Genomic DNA, 9,533 nt, shown 5'->3' on the forward strand with positions numbered 1-9,533 from the left:
CCTTCATCGCTTTGAAATACCTTGATACGAGAAGAATATTGATTTTCCACAAATTGTTTAAATTGAAGAAAAATATTGATAAGCGCCAACAATGCTGGAATTTGCAAAGCTAGAGGTCCTTCTAGAATCCTTGCAAAACGCTCACAGAGAAAGCTAACTTAACGGATTGATTCCAACCAAGAGCTGGTTAGAAGATGAATGACTCTTAGATCGAACTTGGAATCTATGATGGTCACTCTTAGATACCAAGACAATTCACTCCAGAATTAGCATGATCAAAACTAATTCAATGAATCGGTTTAAACATCAAACCTAAAGCAAGGTTTGAAAAAGAATAACACCAAAACGGTATCAAGAAAACACAAAGGTTTTTTTTCTGTATTCAACCAAAAAATTCCTCAAACATGAGTATTACATGCCTTTAAATAAGTCCAAAAGATAACCCTAACAAAATAAAGTTCAGCCACCAACCACTAATAAATGCTAATAAATGCTTAAATACAAATTGAAGAATATAAGGCAATTCATACAAACTTTTAATAAATGCTATTAAATATAAATTGAAGAATATAAGGCAATTCATAAATTGTCTTAATTTGGTAGTTGTACTACCAAAGGAAAGTCTTCTAATCACTTTCCAATGTCAGCCACTCCATTATTTTCTTGATTTGATATGCTAATGCTATAAAGATTTTTGGGCTCAAAAGTCTTTGTTTCAACCGGTACACTAGCTAGCTTTTGAAGATGCAATGTATAGGCCTCTTGAATCTTCTTAACCTTGCTTCTTGTAATCGGTCCTTCGGGTACATGCACGTGATCAGTTGTTGGATTCATATCATCCCCCCTTTCTTTAAAAGGATTTGTCCTCAAATCAAATTCTTCGTTCTTTCCGGACAAGAACTGAATATTGTTTTTTTTTCCCACTTTTTTTTTCTCACCTTTACCTTAGTTTCTTCTCTCCACTGTTGTTCTTCAGATTCTTTTCTTTTTTTCTCTAATTTCAATTGGTCACAATGTACTTCATATGGAGACAATGGAAGTAAAATAAATTTCTTCCCACACAAAGTAAAAGTATTGATATGAACCAAGAGACATCAACCATACAATATACTTCAATGAAGATGTGAAGAAAAAGTTGTCAAAATTATCAAAAGATGTTTCAACTCATGCTACATTGAAGAAGAATGAAGTTTGATTGTTATAAATTTTGGGTGGGTTACAATTTAGAGTAATTTAGAGTTATTGTATTTTTAGGTTACATTTACATAATGGTTCATTCTGGCCATTAAGTATAAATGTTACAACTCTTGGAATGCCTTTAGTAGTTTCATTTTGAGACTATATAAAGCCATGTATGTTGTATTTGTAAGAGACGCTATATAAAGCCATGTATGTTGTATTTGTAAGAGACTTGGAAAATATATTAAAAGAAGCATTTGTGCTTTTCTTTAGCCAATGGCTAAGTTTCTTTGCAATTCTATGTAGTTTAGGTTGCATGTAGAATCATTCAAGCTCGACATGATCAATCTTGCTTGTGGAGTGATTCGAATCTCAAACAAGTGTTTGAGATATTTGACCAACAAGAGTCATTCAAGCTAGACATGATCGATCTTGCTTGTGGAGTGATTCGAATCTCAATCAAGTGTTCTTGCCTTGAGATATTTGATCAACAAGGTAATCCGAATCTTATTCCCCTTGTATTGATTCTTTATCTTATCATTTGGTATCAGAGCTTCAGGCTCAAGATCGGATATATGTTTCCTTTGCATTTCTTCTCAATTTGATTTTTATTTATTTTGATCTTTTTAATATTTAATCGACCCAAAGTTCAAAATTCAATCTTTGCTCTATTTTAAATTTTGATAGGTGAGAATGAGAGCTTCATTTGTGTAAACGAGTGTAAAAAGAGTGGCCTAAAATTCCTTGAGCGTATACTCGTGAGAGAGTGTTGTGAGGTCCTTCGTATTTCCATAACTTATTTTTTGCAGCAAAGTTACACAAATAGATTCGAGGACGAATCCTCTTGAAGAAGTGGAGAATGATATGAACCAAGAGACATCAATCATACAATATACTTCAATGAAGATGTGTAGAAAAAGTTGTCAAAATTATTAAAAGATGTTTCAACTCATGCTACATTGAAGAAGAATGAAGTTTGATTGTTATAAATTTTGGGTGGGTTACAATTTAGAGTAATTTAGAGTTATTGTATTTTTAGGTTACATTTACATAATGGCTCATTATGGCCATTAAGTATAAATGTTACAACTCTTGGAATGCCTTTAGTAGTTTCATTTTGAGGCTATATAAAGCCATGTATGTTGTATTTGTAAGAGACGTTATATAAAGCCATGTATGTTGTATTTGTAAGAGACTTGGAAAATATATTAAAAGAAGCATTTGTGCTTTTCTTTAGCCAATGGCTAAGTTTCTTTGCAATTCTATGTAGTTTAGATTGCATGTAGAATCATTCAAGCTCGACATGATCAATCTTGCTTGTGGAGTGATTCGAATCTCAAACAAGTGTTTGAGATATTTGACCAACAAGAGTCATTCAAGCTAGACATGATCGATCTTGCTTGTGGAGTGATTCGAATCTCAATCAAGTGTTCTTGCCTTGAGATATTCGATCAACAAGGTAATCCGAATCTTATTCCCCTTGTATTGATTCTTTATCTTATCAAGTATACTTGTTCATGAAACTATCAAATGTTACCTTTCTATCATATTGCCAAGGTCGGCCGATCAAGATGTCCCCCGCATGCATTGGTACGACATCATAAAGAACTTCATCTTTATATCTTCCAAGAGTAAAAGAAATAAGAGCTTGGGAGTTCACCTTAATTTCTTGTTTGTTTGTTAACCAATGAAGTTTGTATGGTTTTGGATGGAGATGGACAGAAAGTTGAAGTCTTTTTACAAGGAAGCTGCTTACCACATTTGTGCAACTTCCACTATCAATCACCAAGCTGCATGGGTTTCCTTTGACCAAACATCTTGTGTGGAACAAGTTTTCCCTTTGATCTTCAAATTTCTCTTCCTTGATTTGAACATTGAGTACCCTTCTTGTGATCAAAGATATGGAATTACCTTCTTCAACATACTCATCATCATATGCTGCGATTTCTTCCACAAGCTGTGAGTCATGATCCTCACATTCATCATCTGAAGCAAGTATACCATTCCTTATCACCATAACTTTTTTATTAACACACTCTTTGCTCATGTGTCCAAACCCTTTGCACTTCCAACATTGAATAGAACTAGACTTCTCCTTTACCGTCTTTGAAGCTTCATTCTTTTTACCAATGGAACTCTCAGCCTCCACTCTTTTAGTAGCCACAAACTTTTCTTTTGGTGACATTGATTCATTTCTATTCACAAAACTATCCTTGTTCCAAGTTTTAGAATTTGAAAAGGTGTTAGTTCGTGATGTGTACCTTTTTGAATGCTCTTTTTCTTCCTTCAATTGGTCTTCAATTTTGAGAGCATAATGATACATGTCTTCCAGATATGGTGGTGGATTTCTGTCAACAAGATGAGCAATTTCTCGATTCAAACCTCCAAGGAATCTAGACATGGTATCTTCTTCTTCTTCTCTAACCTTTGCTCTTTCCATCATAGTTTCCATCTCTTGATAATATTCCGCCACACTTTTTGTTCCTTGCCTCAAACCTTGCAATTTAGTTTTCAAAATTCTTTCATAATGTTTTGGAACATACCTTTTTCTCATGACTTCTTTAAGTTCTTCCCATGTCTCTTTTCTTCTTCTCTCGGATTTGAGATGTTGGTACCAATCACCAGCATGATTGGTAAATTCGGCAATAGCAAGTCTCATCTTCTTATTTTCACTATAGGTGTTGCAATCAAACACATGCTCTATCTTTCTTTCCCACTGCAAGTATGCCTCAGAATCTGCCGTTCCACAAAAGGGTGGGATTTTGAGTTTAACTCCCCCATCTCTATCTTCATGTACTCTTTTCATCCTTCTAGGTTGCATAATAATTGCATGGTTATTTCTTCCTCTCCATCTACCATCAACTTGTCTTTCTTGTACTACTATACCTTCATCTTCTTGTAATATTCGTTCTTGTCTTTCTTGTTGCGCCCTTCTTTCTTGTCTATCTTCCATCATCATTTCCGTCATACCTTTATTTGCTTGAAGAATGGTTGTATTAAGATCTGGTACTGGTTCTCCTCCTCCATTATGTGACATTTTGTTATCAAGGGGCCTCTCCACACTTCTCACAAAAATTTCACTCAGGGACTCCGTGTTTAACACTCAAAGGTGGGCTTTTGGTACTAGGTTAAGAATGTAAAGGCTGGTTTTTTTTTTTTTTCTCGAAAATCTGAGAGAGAAAAAAAACTTGATAGAAAAAAAATAACAATAAAGATATTTCACCTCTAGAGCGGCCAAAGAATGTCGACCAAATGCTCTGATACCAAATGATAAGCGCCAACAATGCTGGAATTTGCAAAGCTAGAGGTCCTTCTAGAATCCTTGCAAAACGCTCACAGAGAAAGCTAACTTAACGGATTGATTCCAACCAAGAGCTGGTTAGAAGATGAATGACTCTTAGATCGAACTTGGAATCTATGATGGTCACTCTTAGATACCAAGACAATTCACTCCAGAATTAGCTTGATCAAAACTAATTCAATGAATCGGTTTAAACATCAAACCCTAAAGCAAGGTTTGAAAAAGAATAACACCAAGAAAACACAAAGGTTTTTTTCTGTATTCAACCAAAAAATCCCTCAAACATGAATATTACATGCCTTTAAATAGGCCAGAAGATAACCCTAACAAAATAAAGCTCAGCCACCAACAACTAATAAATGCTAATAAATGCTATTAAATACAAATTGAAGAATATAAGGCAATTCATACAAACTATTAATAAATGCTATTAAATATAAAATGAAGCAAATAAGGCATTAATAATTTCCTTAATTGGTAATTCAACTACCAAAGGCAAGTCTTCTAATTACTTTCCAATATCAGCCACTCCATTATCTTCTTGATTTGATATGCTAATGCTATAAAGATTTTTGGGCTAAAAAGTCTTTGTTTCAACCGGTACACTAGCTAGCTTTTGAAGATGCAATGTATAGGCCTCTTGAATCTTCTTAACCTTGCTTCTTGTAATCGGTCCTTCGGGTACATGCACGTGATCAGTTGTTGGATTCATATCAAATATCAAAGAAATCAGATCTAAATTTTAAAGGGTAAAGCCAAGTGAATCGAGAATAAACATCAATAAAAAAAAACATAATAAAGAAAACTCGAATTGGATTTAACGGGAGAAGGACCCCAAAGATCACAATGAATAAGATCTAACACATGAGACGACCTACGTTCATTGCGGGAATAAGGAAGAGGTTCCATGAAGAAATCGGGTCCTAATAACCTCTGGAAACGGCTGCCTCATAAGTTTTTTTTTTGGTAGAGCTCCGGCGAGGAAAAAGATTTTCGAAAAACTTAGGCTACAATCCACTAGAAAGTATGAAACCAATCTTAAGCCCTTCCTTGTAAAACCATCTTCAAGTTTCATGAAGAAATCGAGGGGAAAAATCCCGTGATCAGAGTTGTGGAGGAGAATTTTCAAGTGGCGGCATTATGCGTTGCGCGCGTCTTCTTCCTACCTAGACGATGTCATATAAAAAAAATGACTCTCCATTGATTTTTCTCAATTTTAACTCTCTTACAGACCATTTCTCATAAAATATTTTATGGTTCCCTAAGAAGACCTAAGAGAGTGTTTGTGAAAGGTTTTTCTCAAAATATTTTATGGTTCCCTAAGAAGACCTAAGAGAGTGTTTGTGAGAGGTTTTTCTCAAGGTTTTTAACCCTAAGAAGACCTTCCATGTACCATGATCACTCTATTTATAGAGTCATGTTTGCATGTTCATGCAAATTTGAGATCACCAAATTTTGACACTCAAAATTCCACTCAAACTTGTGGGGGTTTATTTGGCAAGCATGCAAGTTTGGTTAAACCAAATTTTGACACCTCAAAATTCCACTAACATGGATTTTTCCATTAAATGAAGTCAACATTTTGACTTTCTTCATTTTAATTCAACAATTAATTTGAATAATTAATTTGAAATTAAAATAATATTAAATGATTAATTAAACTATTTAATTAATATTTAATATTAATTCAAATGCCAATCCCAATCAATTCCGATACATATTTGAATAAAATATTTAAATCTTATTTAAATATCTCAGATTCTTTCTTTTTGTTTAATTTGTAAATAAAATAAAAATGCGATTAAATATATCGTATATATGTAGCGCATAGTCCCTAATTCGAATTCGAACACTTCGAACTCACTTGTCACACTGTTCTATGGTTTAGTCCAATATGAGCTAGCAGAGGGACCTAATGAACCTATAGATCATGGGCTCCAACGATCCAAGATTAACCGGTTAAACTCATTAACCTTGTTAACCAACATTCGTTAACTACTAGGACACTCCACTATAGCCTAGTAGTTGCACTCCCCTCACTATAGATATATTTCTATCCATTTAATATAACCATGATTAGTAAGTCGATCCTTCACAGGTTGTTCATAACTAGAGCTGGGTCAATTTACCGTTTTACCCCTGAAGTTACTTCTTGTTCCTTATGTCTCACTAATCCTCTAATGAACAATTGGTTTGTGGTCCAACCAGTAAACCAAACCCCTCTCAGGCCAATAAAAGGGTGGGGCCCCTTGTTCAAGACCTGGAGTCAGTGCTTAAGGGAACTACCTCTCTTCTATCCCTAAAAGTGGGTAGGAGTGAATTTCTTCTTACACCCTATGTCCCCAGCTATTCACCTAGTCTTACCCCTGAAATGGGAGGCTTATTGAGTCGGCGAACTCGGGCCACTCTCACCCATGCAAATCCAAGGATAACTCCGAATAAACAGGAGTTCATAGCTAGCTCAAGATTAAGATCGAGTTACCTAGGTCATCGAATGAAAAAATCTGTCTCAACAGTAAACGACATAATAAAATGAGAGTGGTTTTCTTCATGGTCCGATCTTATGCAATACTCATTGCATAGGACGCCCCCACTTACATGTCTCCACATGTACAATTTAGTGATCACGTTGTTTATATCATATACAAAAGTGGGCCGCATCCATAGTGTCCCTAGAATAAGGTACTTAGCCTTATCCTTATACTATAGATCATTTTGACTATATACTTGAACTTGATCCACTCTTATGTCTCTACATATAGTTCAAGTAATCATACTATAACCAAAGTGTTCTTAGTTTATTGGATTTAGATTAATGATTGTAAAGTTCACTTTATTCAATAACAATCTTTACTGAATAAACAACAATAATAACTTTATTGAAAATAGAATATGTTTTTGTCTACAAACTATGAGTTTTAGGACATAAAACCTAACACTTAGAACGTATGAAGCCTTGAGCATAGGTATTCAGACTACGTCGCGTGGAATGTATGAAGCCTTGGACATAGATATTCAAGCTGTATCACATGGCAAACACTAGATGAAAGATTTTAGACTACGCTACTTGGAACGTATTAAACCTTGAGCGTAGGTATTCAGACTATGCCGCTTTGAACGCAGGAAGCCTTAGGCATAGGTATTCAGGTTGTATCACAAAGCAAGCCATGGATGCAGAATCAGACTACATCGCTTGGAACGTAAGAAGCTTTGGATGTAGGTTTTCAGATCGTATCACATGGCAAGCCCTAGATGCAGGTTCAGACTATGTTTCTTGGAACGTATGAAGCCTTGGACACAGGTTGTCAGGTTCATGACTGATAACATAAATCCTATGGGGTTTGTCTTGGAGAACGAACCAAGAACCTAAAAAGTAACCATGAACGAGACAACGATCAAGGACTAGAATATGGATCAAGATCCAAATTTTGAAAACAAGAACCCAAAACCATAGTACTAAGTGTAACAACCCAGATCTACCTCTAGCAGATATTGTCCTCTTTGGGCTTTTCCTTTCCGGCTTCCCCTCAAGGCTTTAAAACGCGTCTACTAGGGGAAGGTTTCCACACCCTTATAAATGGTGGTTTGTTCTCCTCCCCAACCAATGTGAGACATCACAATCCACCTCCCTTCGGGCTCCAGCATCCTCGCTAGCACTCTTTCCTTCCTCTAATCGACGTGGGACCGCCCCTAAATCCACCCCCTTTTGGGGCTAGCGTCCTTACTGGCACACCGCCTCGTGTCTACCCCCCTTCGGGAGACAGTGAGAAGGCTGGCACATCGTCCGGTGTCTGGCTCTGATACCATTTGTAATGATCCAGATCCACCGCTAGCAGATATTGTCCTCTTTGGGCTTTCCCTTTCGGGCTTCCTGATAAGATAAGGAATCAATACAAGGGAAATAAGATTCGGATTACCTTGTTGATCGAATATCTCAAGGCAAGAACATTGTTTGAGATTCGAATCACTCCACAAGCAAGATCGATCATGTCTAGCTTAAATGATTCTTGTTGATCAAATATCTCAACGCAAGAACACTTGTGATATGAACCAAGAGACATCAATCATACAATATACTTCAATGAAGATGTGAAGAAAAGGTTGTCAAAATTATCAAAAGATGTTTCAATTCATGCTACATTGAAGAAGAATGAAGTTTGATTGTTGTAAATTTTGGGTGGGTTACAATTTAGAGTTATTGTATTTTAAGACTTTTTATTTAATTTCGGTTACATTTACATAATGGCTAATTATGGTCATTAAGTATGAATGTTACAACACTTGGAATGCCTTTAGTAGTTTCATTTTGAGGCTATATAAAGTCATGTATGTTGTATTTGTAAGCAGACTTGGAAAATGTATTAAAAGAAGCATTTGTGCTTTTCTTTAGCCAATGGCTAAGTTTCTTTGCAATTCTATGTAGTTTAGATTGCATGTAGAATCATTCAAGCTCGACATGATCAATCTTGCTTGTGGAGTGATTCGAATCTCAAACAAGTGTTTGAGATATTTGATCAACAAGAGTCATTCAAGCTAGACATGATCGATCTTGCTTGTGGAGTGATTCGAATCTCAATCAAGTGTTCTTGCCTTGAGATATTCGATCAACAAGGTAATCCGAATCTTATTTCCCTTGTATTGATTCCTTATCTTATCATTTGGTATCAGAGCTTCAGGCTCAAGATCGGATATATGTTTCCTTTGCGTTTGTTTTTTATCTTTTTAGTTTTTAATCGATCCAGAATAAAAAAAAAATCCAATATGGGCTCTACTAAAAAAATTTGAGAGGTGAGAATGAGAGCTTCATTTGTGTAAATGAGTGCAAACAGAGTGGCCTAAAATTCCTTGAGCATATACTCTTGAGAGAGTGTTGTGAGGTCCGTCGTATTTCCATAACTTATTTTTTGCAGCAAAGTTACACAAATAGATTCGAGGACGAATCCTCTTGAAGAAGTGGAGAATGATATGAACCAAGAGACATCAATCATACAATATACTTCAATGAAGATGTGAAGAAAAGGTTGTCAAAATTATCAAAAGATGTTTCAATTCA

Source organism: Cucurbita pepo, chromosome 9, assembly GCF_057944985.1.
Source record: "Cucurbita pepo subsp. pepo isolate OVF chromosome 9, ASM5794498v1, whole genome shotgun sequence".
Taxonomy (NCBI): domain Eukaryota; kingdom Viridiplantae; phylum Streptophyta; class Magnoliopsida; order Cucurbitales; family Cucurbitaceae; genus Cucurbita; species Cucurbita pepo.